This window comes from Thermobia domestica, chromosome 5 (genome assembly GCF_964235325.1).
Source record: "Thermobia domestica chromosome 5, izTheDome1.hap1.1, whole genome shotgun sequence".
In the NCBI taxonomy this organism is placed as follows: Eukaryota; Metazoa; Arthropoda; class Insecta; order Zygentoma; family Lepismatidae; genus Thermobia; species Thermobia domestica.
Window position 1 is genome coordinate 68,854,995 of NC_137458.1, and position 22,302 is coordinate 68,877,296.

The 22,302-nt window shown below is 34.4% G+C and overlaps 1 long non-coding RNA gene across 1 annotated transcript in view; it reads left to right on the forward strand.

Annotated features, from left to right (window-relative positions):
• The window catches only part of LOC145684657 (uncharacterized), a 213,580-nt gene that overhangs the window by 154,920 nt on the left and 36,358 nt on the right, over positions 1-22,302 (forward strand). The window lies entirely within an intron of this gene.

Sequence of the window (22,302 nt, forward strand, 5' to 3'; positions counted from 1 at the left end):
CAACATACTTTAAAACAACTTCAAGAATCAAAATAAAGATATTGTTGTAAAATGCAACATATTAAATTATTTTGCATTTTACACAAACAAAAATCGCTGAATTTTCGTACCACGGAAATATTAACAGGGAGATATTGTTTGATGTATTATTTAGTGCAATAAAATTAACAGTATTGCCATCCCAATAACAAGATTTTTCAAATAACACTAAGCAATGTTTTTCTATATTTCAAATTTGCATGTTAAACGAAAACTTACTACCTTTATTGTTTAATGTTACAAACCGAAGGCGTTGCAGTATCGAAAACATTCAAATTTCAAAGGATTCTACTACAATAATATGGCAAGTGAATTGCACGGGGAAATGCATATTGGAAGTACCTTAGTGTCGAATACTGCGATGACAATACGAAGAAATGGAAACAATGATACATCAAATTCTTTATTTTGAAAAAGGTACTAACTATAACAACCAAGCGCATAATGGTTTTCAATAGACACAAAGATTACAATGCCGTTTACAACAATTTGATAAATAAATCCGTACTTACATATGGAAAAACGTTGTTAAAAATTGTTGTATTGCATAAAATGACGTATCTGTAGGAACCTTTTAAAACACTGTTGGTATCCTTTGCTTCCATGACGTTATATCGATTGTTTTTGAAAATTGTATTTATAACAAATTGAGCAAGAAGATGATAGTCGCCAGATTAGTACACGAGCTTAAAAAACTCATAGTTTTTAAAGATTTTTATAGTTTCTAACTATTTCAATTTTAGATTATTTTTACTTTGGTATGATCTTTATGTTATTTAGAAAAAATTCAATTTATCTGGCGTCATCGACAAAGTTTATTTACCACAATTTCTTATTTTAAACTTAAAACCAAGGTATTCGGATCCATGTCCAGGCAATTTTGTTAACAGTTTATGTTGTAGCTATTGAATCTCTTATATTATAAGCAATTACATCATAACAATCTTAGTGATAAAGTGTACTTGGCTATAAGGCTTCGACTATTATTATTATTATTATTATTATTATTATTATTATTATTATTATTATTATTATTATTATTATTATTACTATTATTACTACTGTTATTATTATTATTATTATTATTATTATTATTATTATTATTATTATAACACGAATTGGTTAAAAGGAACTACAGAAAATTTTCGGAATTACATAATTCTTAGCATTGTTGCAAGGTTATCTCCATTGTGCTCTATACTACATTATGATCTTTATATCCATTAAAAAAATATATGATTGAACGTAGTATTTTCCAAAGTGATTTTAAGAAATAAAACATGTTTGATATAATATCGTACAATACTGTACTTTGAACATGAATTCTCTTCATTTAATAGTTTTAACGCATTAATGAAACGATACGGCAATTCGTAATTTTCCATCGACTTCATTTTCTACGTCGTAAACAAAATAAACGTTTCAATTATTGGTTGAAACCAGCATTCGATCCAGTTCTTCCAAAACATCGATGTTAGAAAAAAAGTTACAAGTCACAAACACATTTAATGCAAAGTGCAAAAACTTTCTTGTATTTTCATGTAGCATAGGCTTCAAGAACAAAATGAAATGTAGGAAAAAACAGATGAAATCAACACTTGGAGAATATATTATCTGTTCTTGTACAGTCGTGCATTTGCTTTTTTTTTTCTAATAATGTATCTTCCTTTTACCCTTCCCTGTAACTTGCTTTTATTTTAGAGTTGACTGCGTGATAAGAGTTAAAGCTGTCTCGTCTCTAGAAGGTGTTGTGGAAAGGATGTCTTGTTTCGGAAAATGTACTATTTCCATTTGGAGGAGTGCTGTCTCGTCTCGTATCACGTCACGAATACTCTGTATCGTCCCGTCTCGTGAGAAACCCTAGTTGCATGAAGATACAAGTTAAAAGGTGTTAACACATACGTAACTGAGTGTTTCAGCACAAATCTAAAATTTTGTATATTCAACCAAAGTTAGTAACGAGGCCCTCAATGGTAAGTGGTAGAGCGCTCACTTCCGGTGTATGAGATTCCAAGTTCGATCCTAGCTCCTACCCAAGTGGGAATTGTGGAGGGAAAGATTTGTGTATGAGTTTTCTCGGTGTTCTTCCATTTTCTGCTATTTTCTTCATTTCACAAGTTTGTTCGGTCTCGTCACCACTGTCTCCTTTAGACTCGTCTGGGACGTTCAAGCCAGAAAGAAGGAAAAGAACTTTAAAGATGCTGCGGCATTCAAGACGTATATCATAATAATACTTAGGAGACATCACTATTTTTGCTCAACGATTGAAGTTGAGCACCCTATTCAACAGCGAGCCTGTTTGAGACGGAGACCTACCGTTTAACATAGACTCTGAACCTCAAGAGCTCCCGCCGGGGCTTTTCCGTCCCAAAGACGCGTATTCTAACTATGTACCACAAGGGAGCTCGTTCGTGGTTATATACAATGTTTGAATTCGTTTATCGACATTGCGGGTAAATAAAATAACGCTCAACATGACACAGACTTCTAAAGATGCAATAATTCAAAATGATACATCGTTTTCGTAACCTCTCCCGCTCTGGTAACAGTCGTGAAAATAAAACTTTTAAATTAATAATTTTGCCAACAACTAAATTAATGACGTATTTTGTGACATACCTACAAGTAATCTTTCCGAACGTTCGAGTAAAGTATTGAATGTGTCTAACAAGATATGTACAATGTCAGACATCTGAAAATCCATAAACGACTTCGTTAAAAGAGTTAATATAACATCGTCATACAAATTCACTTACGATGACAAACTGAAGGATTTAAGAACACAGTTACAACTATAGGGACTATACAATACTTCAAGTGGGCAACGACAAAAAAAAAAAAAAAAAAAAAATATATATATATATATATATATATATATATATATATATATAATAAATTGTAGTTAGTTTTGAGTTAAAATTAGAAGTCAAAAGTTTACATATTCCGTTCTGAAATACAACTATACAAATCCAGTGGAATATTTTCGAACTTGAAACCACTAAACACGGTTTGAGTCGGGAAGAAAGCAAACATTCCCACAAGGGATCTTTCAGTCAATTTCTTTGGAGATCATTCAAATGGGATTGAGGGGGAATATCTCTCTCGTTCTCCAGTAATTCGCACCGTGGTTGTAAGTATTAGGGTACTCTTTATTTTTCGACTTCAGTTTTTTTTTTTTTTTAATCTCACCTAGGATGGTTCCATATCAGACCAAAGCAACTCATGAGAAAAATTAGTTCAGTTGAATAATATTAAATGGTTCCAAAACCGACCTCAAGTTTCAAATGTATTTACAACACACAATATGAGGCAAAAGTAGCCTACCTTATAAATTTGGAAAGGCAAATGTAAGTTAGCAACCATATATTATGAAAGTAATACTTGTTAAATGTTTATAGATAAGAAGGAAATAACATCAGACGTGTGTTCTGGTTAAAAGCACCCCAAAACATATCATATGACACTTTTCAATTAAAAATTTTGCACTTGAACCTAAGATGGAGGACTTCGAGATGGCAACCATGATGCTACTATACAGTAATAAATGTGATTCTACCTTAATTATCCTTATTCAAGATATGATATCACTTCTTCTAACCGTTAGAAACTTACAAGGTACTTTTGCCTCGCATTGTATATTGTAAATCATTGAAAACTTGCGGTCAATTTGGGCACCATTTAATATTATTCAATTGAGCTTATTTTCCTCATGGGTTACTTTGGTATAACATAATATGAAACCATTTTAGAAGTTGAGATTCAAAGAACCTCGGAAGTTGAAAAGTAAGGACCACCCAATATGAATACAGGGTATTAATGAACTACACCGGCAAACTGTAAGAAGTGATTCCTCGGATCAAAAAAGTCAAAAAGTTTTTATGGACCTGTGGGGAAAGCGCATAGTTTCAGAGATAGAGCTGTCCAAAATAGCAAAAAAGACAAATTTCAACAGACCCTATTACGAATTCGAGAAATCGTGGAGTGGTGGTCTTCATCACCATAAAGGAAGTCATGCATACGCAATCCAAAATGCATAATTCATTTATGTTCAATGGGTGTGTAGAGTATTCTCTAAAGGGTGAAATTCCCAGTCATGCCATCAACCAATTATGACCTGATTTATTATTCGTCCAAAGTATGCAAATGATCAGCTTTACAGCAGTGAACACGAAATCCTTTGGCGCGATACGGAAGTGTTAAGAATCGTCAACAACACGGATTCTCGTACTCGAGAAAAAGCATGCTGCGATGTTTTCTTTCATGATTATAAGTGAAGAAAACTTGAAATATACCGTGACGAAATACATCGCATTACACGTTATTACGAACACTAAAAACATGGAGCTGCCGGTTCCTAACACTTCTGACTTCCCTCCGAAGTACTGGATGTCGATTCTTGTCAAGGCTTATCTCTTGCCTACTTTGTACCCTCCTTGAAATCAAAGTTCCTATACTAACGAAGCACTGACGTTAGGGTTGGTGCAATAAGAAGTACTAACGATGGACTAACGATTGCACTAAAAGACACCGTTAGTGCTTTTGAATTTGGTGGTAATTTGACGCAATGAAAAATGACGCAATGACGCAACGATACACTAACGAATGGCACCAATCTATTCGTTAGTGCTCAAAGTGGGGGCCAAATTCACGCTAGGCCCAAACGGTTTTTTACTTGTAGTTTCTACACTAATGAAGCACTAACGTTAGGGTTGGCGATGCACTGCACTAAAAGCACTGGCGATGCACTAACGATTGCACTAAAAGAGATCATTAGTGCTTTTGAATTTGGCGGTAATTTAAGGCTATGAAAAATTCCCCATCCAGTTCTTTTGGGAATTTCGTGACTTATAATTGGCTATATCTACACTAATAGTTAAGCACTAACGAAACTATTAGTGTTTTCTAGAAGCACTAACGATACACTAACGAATGCCACTAATCTTTTCGTTAGTGCTCAAAGTGAAGGGGGGGTAAGTTCACGCTAGGTCCAAAGGCTTTTTACTTGTAATTTCTACACTAATGAAGCACTAATGTTAGGGTTGGTGCACGAAGAAGCACTAGCGATGCACTAACGATTACACTGAAAGAGATCATTAGTGCTTTTGGATTTGGCTGTAATTTAACACAATGAAAAATCCCCTATGCGTTTGTTATGGGAGTTTCGTGACTAACTATGCGCTAACGAATGGCATTAATCTTTTCGTTAGTGCTCAAAGTGGGGGAGTCAAATTCACGCTAGGCCCAAAGGGGTTTTTACTTGTAGTTCCTACACTAATGAAGTGAATATGTCCGTACGTTTTTCGGAACAAACGAATTTTTCTTCATAAGAATCAATAACAAACAAAAAACAAACGATTGGCTTCGGTTTCGAATCGAAATTTGACAGTTGGGGGGCAACTTCACATACATATGGCAACCCTATCCTACAGCTTAATGTGGGATCCGAACTACATAACTCCTTCTGGGAATCTAACCCAGGTCTCAAGCACCGAAGACGCGTATGTTAACCCTGTAGCCACGAGGGAGTTCATATATGAGAATGAGATCAGTCTATGGTTCTTCTTATACTCAGGAGAACCCCCAACACAAATGGTTCTCAGGACCCTGGTGGTTCACTGGTAGAGCGATCTCTGGTTTGATCCGACCTCACACTCAGCCAAGTGGGCCTTATAGTGAATAAATACCATGCGAGTGGGTTTTCTCGAGGTATCCTGTTTCCTCCTATTTCAATAATCATTATTGATCTTATGATCACCGTTTCCTTTGCCTTCAGTGCATAAACGTGGGACGTTAAACTAAAAAGAAAAAAATAGTGATTCTTCTTAACTCCATTCTCACCCGAAGCACATAGTATATAGCTAGCATCCTATTTTAAGTTATGCTTTCGTGTTGCATACAGCTTCAGAATTAAGGGGGATGTTAAACCTGAATTAGTTAACTCAGTTTTGCACTTTCATCCAGCTTCTAGCAATATTTTGAGCTAAACTCTATCTTTATTCACATTGTTCACACTCTATCTTTATTAAAGTTTGTTTTTTCTTTCTTTCAAAGATGAAGTGTCAATTATTATATGAAAATGACAAAAAGAAGTAAAGGATATAGAATAACATTGCATTTTAATTTAGTTTAATATTAAGTGTATAACATATAGTGTGGAAAAGTACATACGTATTTATTTATCTTTTATTTATTTTTATACGATAAAACCTATTTTTATTTAAATAATTGGGTTTGTTGCAATGTTCAAAAGTTTGTTGTAGTCTCAGTTACGAGTTACCATCGAGGCAGAAACCTAGAATTCAGTCCCAATAGCTATGGCCTATATTATTTAATTGTAAATTGCATCTTTCTATTAGCTGGTAATTCATAGATGTAGATTTATATTAATCATTTATGCACATAGTATAAATCAATTTTCTTTTTTCTTAAAAAAAAAATACTTATCAAAGCGTATCGTGATAAGCACACAAAACAATGCATGTAGACTTATAGGTCCACAGTAAATCAAATATAACTACAGAAAACTATTTACAATTTAATTATAAATACGCGCTCAGTGACGTGTGGCCATGGTTAAAAATGAATTTAATAGCCTGTGACGGATAGTGGTAAGAAAATGCATGAAATACCCTAGGTGTTCAAACAGGTTCAGGGGATGAAATGAAACTATCTTCTGCCAGGTTACGAAATGAGAGCGCAATTTTACTGCCTACAGCCTTAGTATAGACTAAGAGAAAGTTTAGTATTGAAAAAAGAAGCGTCCCTCTTCAGTGCAGATACCGTATGATGTGAACCTAAAGTTTAAGGTGGCTCTACCGTCAAATTCAAATCACCGTAATGCGTTCAACGTTCAGGCACAGGAAATCGAACCCACAACCAAGCTCATCAAAGTCGAGTGCGATAACCATTAGGCGAGCGAGGAGGTAAAATTGATATTTTTTGTATATTATTGTTCATCTTTCTTTATTGAAACAATTGTGGAGTGCCTAAGTAGGGACTTGTATTTACAGTACTTTAGATATGGAACAGTAGTGTAATAATGACTGATATGTCATGCTAGTATATCTATTTTCATTCACTCATAGTTGATTTTGTATCAATGAGAAAAACCTTTTCTCTTCGGTCGAATGCCAGGACGACAATCTTCTTAAAAAAAATCACAAAGAGGGAATAAGCACGGAGCCAAAGGGATAGATTAAGAATTATAATAAGCGATACCACGTATGCTGTTAATCAGTACCTAAGGCTTCGTTGTGAAGGTATTCTGCTATACACCCAATTAATATTTTTAGTATACGTAACAGATCCTGAAGAAAGACTGTAAATAATAAGTAAAACAAGAAAAATTGAACTAAAATGAAATGTGAATAATAATGTATTTTTGAATGAAAATATTGGAGCAATTAATGCCTTGAAATTTCGCGACCTATGATTTACTAAAGCAATGAACAGTTGAAAATTAAATATACATCCATATTGGCATAGATGTGTAGAAGCAATATACAGGGTATTTCAAAACAACACCGACAACGTTTGGGAGATGATTCCTGACACCAAGACAAGACATAAAGTATAGACAAAACTGGGTGCACAAATGCTTCCTGTCGGAGTTATAAGCTGCCGAAAACATGAAAAATTGAACTTTAAAGGTTCATAGCTCAAAAACTATTTGACCTACGGTAGTCGGGTCCAGACTTCACTTAGGAACTAATATGTACACTATCCAAAAATACGTCTTTCAGAATCCTAGGTATTCACGTAACAATTTTTGCAGAGGAAGTTTGGTTACGGGCGTATGAGTTGAAGTACTCACCAACTACCTCTATAAAAATTGTTGGGGAAGTTCCGCAGGATTCTGAAGTATGGATATTTGGATAGGGTACATATTAATTCCTAAGTGAAGTCTTTAGTCGACTACGGTAGGTCCCATAGTATTGGAGCTATGGACCTTTAAATTCAATTTTTCATTTTTTCGACAGCCTATAACTCCGAAAGGAAGCATTTGTGCACCCAGGTTGGTCTATATTTTATGGCTTATCTTGGGATCAGGAATCACCTCAAAAACGTTGTCGGTGTTGTTTCGAAACACTCTGTATATACATATCCAATTGTTTCACGATGCTAGGGTTGAACCGAAAAACCTGAGGATATAATCAAGAATCGAATCCAGAACCATGCGCACGCACACTAACCACTTGGCTAGAGAGCATTATATGAGCCACTTTGTTGCGAATGTTATTATTCCTTTTTAATTATCCGTAAGTCTATTATGGTTAAAAATTACGAATCTTTTCTTACAGTTGACTATAAGAATGATTCCCACATTCCTTAATTTAAACATTTTTCCTTTTTTGATAATTTATTTTCATGTTGTCAGCCATTATAAGCAGTGTATGAGGTAATAATTCTCTCCAGAAAGAATGAATTTAACCTGTATACACACCTAGCCATCACACATACAAACAATAGCTATAGTGTCTACATATTATTATTATTATTTTGCATATTTAAACAATTGGTGACCTTTCAAGCTTCCACGAATGCGGTGGCTCAGTGGTAGAGCATTCACCTGTGGTGCAAGCGGTCCTTGATTCGATTCCAGCTAGCGTCAAGTGAGTTTTGTGGTATTCCATTTCATTCGTTACTCATCATAATCGTGGGACGAAAAACTTAAATATTCCAATTTATTTTTTCTTTCCACCTTCTTCGAGGCTTTCTAGCTTGCTCATGGTAAAAATAATGCATTTTCTTCATAAGGAGATAAATATTTCAAGAAACAAAAATGCATGATTCTAATGATTACAAGAATGTTGAGAAGTGAGATGTTTCACAAACTGCTAAAATGAAAGTTTTTTTTTTTTCAGTTTGGCTAGACAAAATAAAAGTTGTTCCCTGTTTCTATATTTATGATCATTCAAAAAAAATCTAGAAAGGGGAGAAGTTACTCCTGTCAAGGATTAAAATTTAGTTCTCCAGGGGGATGCAATTACTTGTGAAGGGGGAAGTCCCTAAGATCCCTCCGTCAGTTCACAAACTGATTATAAGTGAATAATAATAATAATAATAATAATAATAATAATAATAATAATAATAATAATAATAATAATAATAATAATAATAATAATAATAATAATAATAATAATAATAATAGATAATCTTTCGCTTACTTCGTTAAAGTTTTGCACTTGTAATGCGATATAATCCTTGGTTAATCCGACTGCCCGGTTGATAATACGGTCACATCTCTTGGTTTGAGATTGCTCATAGTTGCCGAACTTTTCAATATTCAGGCCTAACGTCTATTTTCGCTACTGAAGTCATATAAGACGTTCACATAACGCAGTTTAAACTAGAATCCAACCTCAGGGCTACCAAATGTCCCGATTTTGTCGGGACAGTCTTCTATTTTTATCATACTTCTGACTTTTTAATCTGAAACCGGGACGAGTATATGCATATTAATTCCAACAGTAATACCTTGATACGATGACTGCTCTGTGCTGCTGGTAAAGAAAATCAAAGGAAACTAAAAGCAAGCTATAGTTTATTATACTGTATCCAAAGTATACCTACCACAACAATAGGTTACTTTTGAGAGTTGAGTATGCGAGTTTGGCATAGGAGACCCAGTTTCGATTCCCGGTGCGAACTTATGCTTTCGGAAAATTAGTGTAAGTACCAACCAAATTTTCGAACTTTAGATGGCACTTCAAGATAACTATCTCTCTTCTCAAACGTGTCAGTTCGAAGTCCGATTTCGGACCGAAACGAGCTACTATGAATAATTTATGTGACACGGGCATTTTTCCTTAGATATAGTATTTTCGCTCTAACCAGCTCAGAAGTAGCTGTATTAATATCTGTGAGAGTTTTCTTTTTTCCCTGAAAATTTCTTTTGTAAGTTTCTCTTTTCTTTTTGTCTTCTTCGTTTATCTTTCTTTTTAATCTTTCTTCCATTTATATTATAGGAAATTTTTCATTAGGTATTATTTTTTTGGGGACAGCACAGACTTATTTTTTTAATACATAAAGATAAATAATTGTTTTCTGCTGTTAAATGCTCTATTATTATTATTATTATTATTATTATTATTATTATTATTATTATTATTATTATTATTATTATTATTATTATCTATTTTTAGCGCTTTGTTGAAGTTGGTTAATATTGTTTTTTTTTTTAAAGTTTTTATCAATGATTTTTCTCCTCCTCCCTCTATCATAAAATTCCAATGACCCACATGGGGAGGGGGAGGACACGGCGGCTCAGTGGTAGAACGCTTACCTCTCGTAAGCGAGATTCACTGTGGACAATATCGTGTCCGTAGTATTTCTGCAGGTACTCCCGTTTCCTTTCACAATTTCATTCTACCAGTTCTTCCATCGTCTTTCACTTGCCTTAATCGTCGCCTTCCTTAGCCTAAAGGACATAATTGTGTTACGTTAAACGGAAAGATTTCATTTCATTTCTATGACTCACCTGCATCATAACCCTCTTGTAGGTATGTATTTCTGGTTTGTAGGATCTGTGTGCATAGATCTGAAGTCACTTAGTTGTCTTTTATAATATTATATTATAAAAGACAACTAAGTGACTTCAGATTATGAACACAGATCTAAAACAGAAATACATACCTCACAAGTAGTGCTTCTTGATGCAGAGTAGAGTCATAGAAATATAAATTAACAAATACCTTTTCTTTTTAAGGGAAAACAAGATCGGAAAGAACCCATACTAATGTTAAGTAATTATGGTAAACATAGTTAACATTTAGCTCGATCTCCTAAAGGAGTTTCAAATGCCATTCCAGAACAATTTAAATTAAATTTTCTGAAATGGGAATATACATACTGTAATTCATTACGAAAAAACAAGTCATGGAGTCATGTTCAAAAATTTTACTTCCCATAAACTCTATCTTTAACATAAACCTCCCGTCGAAGAACACCCTCAATACTGTTTATTGAACATAAATTTTGCAGTAAAAACAATCTTAATGAGTCGTATAGTATGGTGCAGTACCTATAGTGTGCTATGAGTGTAAGATAAATCTAGACTTTGCTTTATTTCAAATTCTACTATATTATCGTGTACCAACTCATATTCAGTAAGATTTTTCTCATGGCTTATGTCTCTCATTTTATTCATTTTATGACCATTAAGTAGAAAACTATAGCATAACAAAGATTTTTCTTATATAAGGCTATCAACAAAAAGGTAAATTCTATTTGATATGCAACTAAATTTGCATGTACTTTATTATGGAAGGCTATTTAAAAAGTAATGGCCTATTATTTATAAAATAGCTCCGATTAAATAATATAATATAAATAATTCAATTTTTGTAGCTTTTGGCAGCTAGTACAACTGAAACTAAGGCCTATAATGCCTCTTATTTGAAATAAACAATATGGAAAAATGATTGGCCAATTACTTTCATGAGTCAGTTGATATCTAGTTTCGGCCAATCAGAAGCAAGTATTTGTTGCTGTTTAGAGCTACTTCGGCGAGTAAACTGAAAGTCAATGATTTCTTGCATGCAATAGGCTAGATATTCCTCCACATTTTAAATTAGAACTGATCTATAAATTACGTAGAACTCTAATAGCTTTCCACTATGACATGTACACCATTTACACTGAATTTCAAACATAATTTACTGTCCTTGGTGTTAGTAACGTAAGGGAAATATATATAGCCCATTATAGGTATTGCATCATAGTGTACGACTGCTTAGGATTGCTTTTACTTGGAATCTAACGTTACAACTAATAGTTTAGCGAGTGGTTTTCTTCGAAACAAACGCATTTCTTCAAGTTTGATATTTTAATACTCCTTGAAAAATAACCTTCCCCTAAAATACCATCCTTATTACAACAAAGTACATTCAACTTGTGTAATTCAGGATTAATCGAATGGAATCGAATCGAGCCTAACAGTTCCACACAGCCGCAAATAACGTGTCTATCTAAAGAACTTTTGGACACAACTCAATAGCCGCATCTGAAGCCCTTGAACAGTTTTTTTTTTTTTCTCCATGGGCGCAAATCACACTCAACCGTACACTAAGGCTGATTATCAAGATAAACATTGAATATATTTCTAATACTGGAATTGTCATCCATTACGTAATCATGTCAATCATACTCAATAATTTGGAGTGAGACACGGCTATTTCAGTGTAGGGCGTTTCGAGTAAGACATTTCGATATAAGGACGTGAAGCTGGTGTGAAGCTGGTTTGGTGTAAAGTTTCGGTGTGCTCAAGTATAAAATAACAAAATTCAAAATCCTTTTTTTTAAAAAATTCAAGTTTTATTTTATATTTTCTATGTGAACTAATTCTCCCTTTTTCTCATTACGAGTGTATAATTAATGCTCTCAAATATCTTTTATAACGAAACATCTCTTAAAACCAAACAATCTCACACCAAAACGTTCTAGATTCCATTTGGAGTATATTGTAATAGAATCAATATGCATAAGAAAAGAAAAAAAAAGAAGAAATTCAACATACATTGCTAGACTACTAATGTAAAGGGTGTCTTCCCACTTGCGACAGTCTTATTAGCGACAGGAACTGTTAACTGTCCTATGAGGGACCGATTCGATCTGTTAACTGCCCTATGAGTCACCGATTCGTTCATACTAAGATAATGGAAGAAGATAAGGTTCTCTCTTCTTTAACTTGTTTTATGCTAGTGTGATTAAAACCTAACAAAATGTTCTATGAAACATTTCTCTCTACCTGAATTTAATACTTGAGAATGCTCTCATTATATTAACAATCTTTTATTCGTTTTTCCTAATATTATATTTTTGAATTTATTTATATGAATACATTGACTCTATCAAAAGGAAAACTAATTAAATATTTAGAGTAGCTATATTAGTTTATGATTCTAATATAATTAAAATTTTCATGTTAAAATGATACGGAGCATAAGTTTAGATTGAATATGTTTATGGCATAAGAAAGAAATCAGAAAGAGGTATGGGCGTCCGAAGAAATTTTCTAGGGAGGGGCATCTCCATGTTTGCTGTATCACGTCTGGTATATCTGGTATTTAATATGCGTGGTTTGCCATATTACGTATACATTTTTGTGAGCCAGGGGGCCGACCCCTGCCTTCCCATTGGGTGCCCATGGAAAAAGTGTTCACTATTTGAGGATATCAAAGAAATCTAAAAACACGGTGTATTGGAAGAAATTATTACACAAGTTACAAATCTCTCGCAGGATTTTATAGTTCGTCTAGTTATATATTTGACGAACAGTATCACTGGCACGTACATATTTCATACCAAGGTTGTTCGGGTGCTAATAACGCCAGAGGCAAACATGTTTTACGAGATGGAATCATGTCATCTTCCATCATATCAATGTAAATGAATCGGTCGCTCATAGGACAGATAACAGTTCCTGTCGCTAATAGGACTGTCGCTTCTGGGACTAATTCAATGTAAAGCAACACACGACGTATGCAGAGACCAACACATATTCATTCAGGGATGTAGACAGCAAGTTGTTCTATAGGGGGACATGACCCAATAAGTTACTAACGAAGAAAAATGAAATGAAATGAGTTTTACGTCCCACGATTATGCCGGGTAGGCTAAAGGAGACTGTGATGATGAGATATGAAAGAAATGGTGGAATGAAGAAAGTGGGAGGAAACGGGAAAACGCCTAGGAAACCCACGCACACGGTGTTTGTCCACCACAAAGTTCACTTGGCAGGGGCTGGGATCGAACACGAAGAAAAAAGAATGTTATATTTCAACTCTGACTAACTTCATTAGTTATTGGAAAACTGTTAAGAAAACAAAATTGCATCAAAGAAAACAAAAAATAGAAATATGTCTACAAGTTTCATTTTAATGTCGTGAATAGACATTCCACAATCAGAGATAAGGATTTGTTTACATTTTTCAATTTTGTACAATCACAAAACAAGCTTATGTTTACATCTTTCAAATGGAGATTATTTTACTGTTGAAAAGTACGTTTTTTCTCAATGGTAAAATATTACATATTATGATACTTAAATTCCACACAACTGAAGAGTTTTTGTATACAACACCTTACATGTGCTCATAGTAATAATTGTTATTTAGACTACGGACAGAGATCCGTAAATTAACCATACAATAAAAGAATGGTTGTCCGTAATTTCTTATATAATATGCAACTTAATCTGTTAGGTTCTGTTGTTCCAATTTATATATTTATGTTACTATTATTCCTAATATTTCAATCCTTTTCGGATCCCACATTGTATATCCACGTCCCACATATCCTCGGTGCTGGACGGGACGCTAAACTGCAAATGAACCAACCTACTCAGAGTTGAATGAAAATTGTACACAACAAGGTCTTCGCAGTAGATTAAGCGGTATGTTTTCTGAGTAAATGTCGAAGATTAATAGCGGTTTGAAATATAAACATATAATAATAATAATAATAATAATAATAATAATAATAATAATAATAATAATAATAATAATAATAATAATAATAATAATAATAATAATAAAGAAGTGTCCAGATGTTGCTAAGAGATAATTGTTGCATAGGGCCGAAGATCCGACCAGACACTAATTTGCTTGAACGACGTTACGGTGCGTCCAGCCTACCGTATTTTAACTCTTGCTATTGTGGCTGAAGTTTCATGTTGAATTAAATTGCCAATAATTGACATGCTTTCTTTATTTCCTATCATTCAGCTGGTAAGTATTGCCAATAATTGACATGCTTTCTTTATTTCCTATCATTCAGCTGGTAAGTTTAAGTTTCAGAAACATGAAACGATTTCGCGCTTTGAAAACATGGTAGACTTATCTTACAAAGAAAATCGAATGTGCTAAAAAGAATTAAGGAAATTGTAGAGTAGAAATATGAATATCAAAGTTAAGCGAAGATTTCGTGCTGATATTCTTGCCTGATCCGTATATTTCAACAGCGACTAAGAATAGGATAGAAAAGAAGGTGATAGAGACTTTTTTTATTGGAATCAACCCAATTAAATAAATAAATAAATAAATAAGTTTAAACTAAACAAAAATTCTGCTTTTTACGCCTTGATGCAAAAAGTATATTTTAAAGACTAAGATTAAACAGAAGGTGTATAGCGTATACTGCCTACAGCCCTATATGTAAGTACATGGAAAGATCAATATTTTTATATTATTATTATTATTATTATTATTATTATTATTATTATTATTATTATTATTATTATTATTATTATTATTATTATTATTATTATTATTATTATTATTAGAGCTATATATAACATTTGGAAAAGATTCCTTTAAGCTCTGAAAGGAGCTTCAAGTAGATATCTCATATACGAAATATGTCCAAAATGACTAGAAATAGACTTGATTTCCTCGTGCACTGAACGCATTATATTGAAGTATTACTGTTCAATATAAGTTTCTTTTAAACAAAAGCTTTACTTTGACCTTATTATACACTAGTTGAATGAGGTATATCATATACTGCAAGGCGTAAAATGTATTGTTACGTGTGCTTCATCGTATTTAAGGACTGGAAACCACTCCAACAATCTCTTGGCATACTAGTAATAAAATAAGATATAAATTTATGGTATTGATTGAAACAAATTCCGAATATATTAAACAGCATCCTCCCTGTCCTCGTGCAAATAACTCGAATACTATTGTATACACCACCATCATGCTCATACTTGTGTATTTTTGTAAAACGTTTCTGTCAGATTCTAACTCTCCCCTTTCTTCTCACTCTTCCGTCACTCACGAGAGATAAAAATATTTGAGTCAAACACTTTTAAATGGAGATATTTGTAAGCATTAACAACACCAGAAGGGTTAAGAAGGGCGAGTGCACCACGCACCTCGTAGCTGTCCCACGGCTGGTTTCCCAGATATGTATTGTAATGTAGGTCTAGAAGTATACAATATCCTCTTTTGTATTTAGACAAGTAACTAACACCCTCAAACTTCTTTGTTTTACTGACCCCTCCCCCTAGAAAAAAGAAATATGTAAATAAAGAGCAAGTATGCGTCGTCACTGTTTGTAACTACAGTATTATGGAAGTATACTGCTTGTAATTCGTCGACAGCGTCACAAACTGTCGTATCTCACTTTTCTAAACTTTTCAGGAGAGCGATTTTTAGGTTTTCACACAACTTTGAACAGCCATAACTCAAAATCTATTTTACCGAAAGGAAAGAAAATTTACCAAGTTATAACTTGAATCATAAGAAATCAGTGTAGAAAGTTTTATGGAATTTGCCTGTAAAATCTTGTGGAAAATGTAGCGGGAAAAAGATACGACAGTTTGTGACGATGGTAATCCTCTCTTGTATGAAAGATACGACGCATATTTTTTATACCGAGAACTAACATTAATAGATGAACAATCGGAATATATTGCACTTTTATTGAAAAACTTCGTGTTTATTACACAAAATAATTTAACAAATGCTTCCTAAGATTCTTAAGGGTAAAACGAAATTCCTGAGAACACACAAAAAACACAATATTAAGAGCATACTAACCATAACATAAAATAATGCTATCAAGTTGTCATTGCCAGAATATAAAATCTTGCAAAGTAATTTGCAAATTGCATGCTTTGATATTGCACTTGAGAAGGATGGCTAATGTGGTAAGTTTCTGTAAAATTGAACATGGTCAGGGTTTCGAATGATTGGAGTTAGGCCCGGACACAATGATAACGAGTCCTCGTAGGCATGGGAGACCCGGGTTCGATTCCCGGCGGGAGCTCATGTGGTTCGGATTCCACGTTAATCAGTAGGTCCACGTCTCATATAGCCTCGCTGCTGAAAGGGACGTTAAAAATCAATCAATCAATTAATCAAAACGAGTCCTCGTACTTCTCTGGAGGGATAATTTTTGACAAGTCTGCAAAGTAGGAACTTCTATCTGGTGGATTCAATCTGCATCCTTTTCAGGGAAATAGTTATGTAAGTGTCCTCAAAATGACTTGTCTTAAACTGAATGCAGTTTGGATAGTCTTTGTTCACTTTCACTTCGCGCATTTCCGTCCAATTGATTGGATCTCCATTTTCGTCACGTCTAACTGACAGAATACAAAGACATTGGGACAGAGATCTAGTCTCATACATCGCTTCTGTCAACACAATGAACGGTATATGGGTTCTTTTTCCTTGCCAGTTGAACAATCGGTTCAAGTTGCGAGGGTACAAAATTACTGCCACAGTGCTTAATAGATGTGCTTATAGCTCTGTGGACTGAATCTCATTTTGTCCATGCCTAGATTCAAAGAATCGAAGAGAAATTTCTCTGATGTTCTTACGTGTTTGCACCGCATACCCCATCATAGCAACCAGCCTGAACTCCCACTAGGTCCATCCTGTATTTCTCTAACTCATTCGTTACGGATTTTAACGCGCCTCCCTATAAAGAATTCTAATATTCCATGTTCCAAATCTCATGTCCATTTTTTTCTTTTGCTGATGTCGTGCCAAGTTATCAGTCTTGGTCCGAGGCTCCTGTGATTGTTTCTGAAAAAGTGTATTTTTTTCTATTATAAGATGAGTTTGTTAGGCTCACCCAAACCCCCAAGCTGGAGGGCCAGTTCTTGTCTGCCCGCGACTGCTTATTCAGTATCTTCGCAGCTAACCTCTATATCTAAAGGCCTTCTCCTCGATCCGCAACCTGGGACCGCGGTAGCTCAGTGGTAGAGCGTTCACCTCTAGTTCATGGGGTCGCGGGTTCCAACCCTGCTCCCTCCAAGTGAACTTTGTGGTGGACAAACAGCGTGTGCGTGGGTTTCCTCGGAGTTCTCCCGTTTCCTTCCACTTTCTTCATTCCATCATTTCACTCATCTTTCATCATCACCGTCTCCTTTAGCCTAACCGACATAACTGTGGGACGTAAAACTCAAAAGTGGCATGTTATGTCGATCCGCAACCTGAGGACGCCCCATGCCGTGTAAATATATATGTATACAGCCCCGCATTGATCAAGTATAACATTCTAAGCTTATGTTTATTTGCTTCGTCTATTCCGAGCTTAAGATATAGGTAAAATACATTAGGAACAAATGATAAAGAAACTAAGTCTACCTGATGGATAACAATAAGAAATGATATAAAAAGCAATGAGGTGATCAGTACGGGACTGTAGACCTACTTTTGGGCAACTTTGTATATAAAAACAAATTGATTTGAATATAGGCGTATCTGTCCAGTTGCGAAAGATCTGTTGCTCACAAACTGTCGTAACTCAAGATACGACTGTTTGTGAAAACGGTTTATATGCTTCATCTTAAGATACGACACAGTGACGTCATCACCACCGTCAAAACAACGCACATTACAGATGTGTCGTTTTGGGAAATTGTAGGAGTCAGTGTATGCAACTACATAGTAAAATATCTCAATTTTCGATTTTTTTGAGATACGACACTTTGTGACGCTGTCGACGAATTGTGAAGTGGACTGCAACATCTTGAAAACAATGGGAGGAGTAAAAGAGCCACAAAAATAAATGGGCTTATCCATGTTAAGAAATTGAAACTCTCTGCCGTATACTCAATATTACAGCATGCAATTGCTGCACTCATCTTCCAAAAACGTAAACTGTACTTTCTTGTTCAGTTTTATTTATATTAATATTTGAAACAAATTTGCGCTCGAGAGCATATATTTATCATTTACACAAACACGTTAAAAGCATGTTTGTGGTCAGTGGCCGCGTAAGGCAAACTGGGGCCCGGGGCCAGTGAAGTAGATCGGGGCCTCTTTTCGAGAAATCGTGATTTATAAACTTCTATTTTTGACATTCATTTACATAATCATTCTTTCTGTTTACTACTCCCCCCTTTCCCATTGGTGTGTGTGTTTAAACCACGTAATTTGGGATATATTAAATAAATTTGGGTGAAATTCAGCATCCCTGTCTATTAGAACCGCCTTCAGGCTGGTATCTAAAAATAAAACCGGACCAGAGCTATCGTTACATATATTTTTTATTCATTTTTAAACAAGGGACACGATAGAAAAAGGGTTAGAGAAACAAGTTTAACGGAAGCTACAAAGAATCCAAAATTTATCCTACATCTAAGTTATCGTAGTTTAAACGTGTACTGTAATTAGATAGAATAGTAGGAGTAATGCTCCTAATAATATATTTACAGACAAATTTATGTGCAAAATGTAACAATGAGCTGATATTGAAAAAATCGCAAATAATAAATAACCGACGCGATTTTTAAATGTAAGCTGTAAATGTAAGCAAGTTTTCTAGAATTTTCTTGTTCGGTTCTCGCCTTTGGTGTTCCTCCTGTACAATTTCTTATATGGCTAAGTTTATTCATGGTTTCTTACCTGTCTGCGTTTACACTACATGGGTTTTATTTAATTAGATTTTATTCCTGCAATTAGCCCCATTCACTTTAACATTCGGTTTCTCTCCAGTGATCACACACGATACTTAAACTTTTTTTTATTTTTTATTTTTACTTATTTATTTATTTATTTTTTGCCGAAGTATCAGTAAATAATGGCTAGAATAGATTTCTCTCCTGCCTGTCATCATTTATCTTTTACTAGGTTTCTCTTCAGTGATAATATACGATCTATTTAGTCCCACTGCTTTTGCCGAAATATCAGTGAATAGTTACGCACTGTATGTTTCTCTCCTGCTTGTCTTTTTTACTATTGTTTCCATATTTCACACTTGTATTATGATTACATCATTTTGTGTTTAATAATTCACTCATATTTATATTCTGTCACTTATGACTTTCTATTACCATTTATTAACATCCTTAGTATTGGAATATATTATAACAAAAAATCCTGAATATATTGAATAATTGGGAATATATCATAGATTAAATATGTGAACACAGAATTCTACTATGGGTTGTACCACCCATCACCAGTCAATTGACAGATCTTGACGGCTTTTTATTATTCTTTTGGTATTTTTATATTTTTATTGTCTTAAGTTGAAATATGAAACTACTTCCAATGATATTTCCACTACCTTAGTAGCCTGTGTTCCACCAGCATTCAGAATGTTATCTTTCTTGATTTGGTTGCTGCGGAAATCTCAACTATATTAGATTTTATTTCATTTTCAATAGAAAGAATGGCCAGATTCGTGATTCTTTCTTGACCAATTGTGGAGTGCAAGTATGATTTTATCAGCTTAAGTTGGTGAAAGACCGTTCACACGATGCGACAGATACGGGCAGTGTTATCAAACTCTGAAGAGCGGTTGCCAAACTTTTGTAGCTTCAATCCTCATTGAAGATACATATTTCAGTATGCCTTGTGGAGAAAAGTCAAGTTGTTCTTTAGCTATCTGAGCACACCTTAGAGAATGGATTATATGCTTACAATCCTGAAATAATTCTACGCCGTCCAGGTCATTCGGGTAGAACAAAGCCAAACCAGAGTAACATGCTTTTAGTCTTTCCTCGCTCTCATCATCTAGCTTTGCACAAAATTGGCAAAGTTAAAAAAAAAAAGTTGGCTTTCTTCTACATTCAACCTCTTCCTTTAAATTTCTTACCCCTCCCCTTAAAGAGCGTGGAACGTTTATTTTATTTATTTTTAATCTATATTCAGTTTTTTCTTTAAATTTCTTTCCAGGTCCCCAAGAGAGTGAGGACCTAAGCTATAGCTTGTTTAGCTTACACACAATTCGGCACTGATTAGTTTTATTGGACAGATATTTCTGTTGTTTCATCAGTTATTTGGTGTAATATCGATCGACAATTAATTGCTTTTACTTTTAGGGAAGGTGTGGATTATAAACTTTGACGGCCTTTGTACGGCTCATACTAACAAAGTTCTTTAGCAATTATTTTTTACCTACCGTCCGGGGCCCTCCACGAAGTGGGGCCCGGGACGGGGACACCGCTCGCCCCGCCCTTACGCCACCACTGTTTGTGGTTAAAAATAAGTGGTTGCACAATCATGTAACATATAGGAGTAGTGTTGTCCACGAGACGAGAGATACACGATGTTCTTGATGACATATTAGGCGAGAAAAAGGTCTTCCAATAGACAAAGGTACATTTTTCGAAACAAAAACATTTTAAGGACACCACTTCGACTTAAGACTCTCCCAAATCGCTTCTCGCGGGCAGTACCATGTAGCAACAACCAAGTCTGGATCGATCTAGGAAAAAAAAATGTAGAAGGCTCAAGTGTTAATCTCTATAGCTTTCTATATCTTTCTCTAGTTCAAATATAACGTTCTGGTAATAATAATGAAATTATTATAATTATAATAATGATAATAATAATAATAATAATAATAATAATAATAATAATAATAATAATAATAATAATAATAATAATAATATTAATAATAATAATAATATTAATAATAATAATACACTACTTCCACATGAGCTCTTCCTTTTTAGCCATATGGGTAGCGTACACGCTTTCGGCACGGAACGTCCTGTTTCGATTTATGGTGAGAGCTCATGTGGTATGGATACCACAATAAGCTATGGATCCTCGTTTGTTGTTAAAATTAGACGCTAAACTTTAATCCAACCTCGGAAGTTAAAAGTGTTTCTACTATGTAATTTCAAAATTCATTTCCACACATTTCGAGATACTGACACTTTTTTATTTAACATGAAGATTTTTGTCATCACATTTGTTTCTTGAGTATAAGCGTCGATTTTTATTATACTTCCAAACTATGCTAAGCGTAAGTATCAGAAGACTTATAGAACGACTTTCTTCGTGACCGTCTGTCGACAGGGATCAGGTCATGTAAGAGATATCGAGGTGCGCTTTCTCGAAATCGAATCAGTGTCTCAAGAATAGCTACTATCTCTTCCATTAACTATCCATTCAACTGGTTCAAATTAATCATTCCATGTTTCAACGTTTATTTAGAACGAAAACGAGCAATAAACAATAACTACCCCAAACCAGAAGTTGTTCCAAGTTATTATTGCTTCCGATTTCAATACTGATTTCCACAGAGAAAAAAATGTTAGGAGATATCGAGATGCGGTTTTCTGAATCGATTTATTGTACAAAGAATAGGTCTCACCTTCTTCGTTAAAACTCTACTCAAATCGGAAGTGGTTCAAATAATCATTTCCGGTTTTAAAATTTAGTCATACAACAAAAGTGGCAATAGATAACGGTATATGGTGCTCTGCAATAGAGTCAGTGTCTCAGTAAAGCGTATATTCGCAACCCGCAACACTACCAAAACCGGAAGTGGTTCAAATTTACTATTATT